Consider the following 512-nt stretch of genomic DNA (forward strand, 5'->3'; position numbering starts at 1 on the left):
CCCCAGCCAGGATTCCCAAAGACGCTTTTATAAAGCAATGAGTGCTTTAGCTTGTCCTTCCCTGGGGTCAGGCGCCAGGCAGGCTAGCCTGTGAGAGGGGTGGGGAATGGGGTGTTATCTTCTCCACCCATCCCAGCCTGCCTGAAGCAGTAATCACACCTGCAGAAAGGGGAGGGTGAGGAGAACGGTTACTTTGGGAAGGGTTACACCCAAACTGAAGGGTTTGAACCTAATTTTCATTCCTCAGGCTGAGATCCTCACTCAGCTCCCAGAGTAATTTAACCATTCTTTCTCTCTCCTTTATCCTTTGTGTGGTTGCCTGGTAGTCTTCTAACCCTTCCTTAGCTCTGTTGTGAAATAGAATAGAATGAATGGTTCCCAAAGCTGGCCCAGGAGCCAGGTTGCCAGAGTTCAAATCCTGGATCCACTGCTTACTAGCTGTGTGATCTTGGACAAATCACTTAGCTTTTCTGTGCTCAGTAAGGGTAAACTGAAGTGAAAGTGGATGGAAC

The sequence above is a fragment of the Bison bison genome, unplaced genomic scaffold, assembly GCF_000754665.1.
Source record: "Bison bison bison isolate TAMUID 2011002044 unplaced genomic scaffold, Bison_UMD1.0 scf7180017864180, whole genome shotgun sequence".
In the NCBI taxonomy this organism is placed as follows: domain Eukaryota; kingdom Metazoa; phylum Chordata; class Mammalia; order Artiodactyla; family Bovidae; genus Bison; species Bison bison.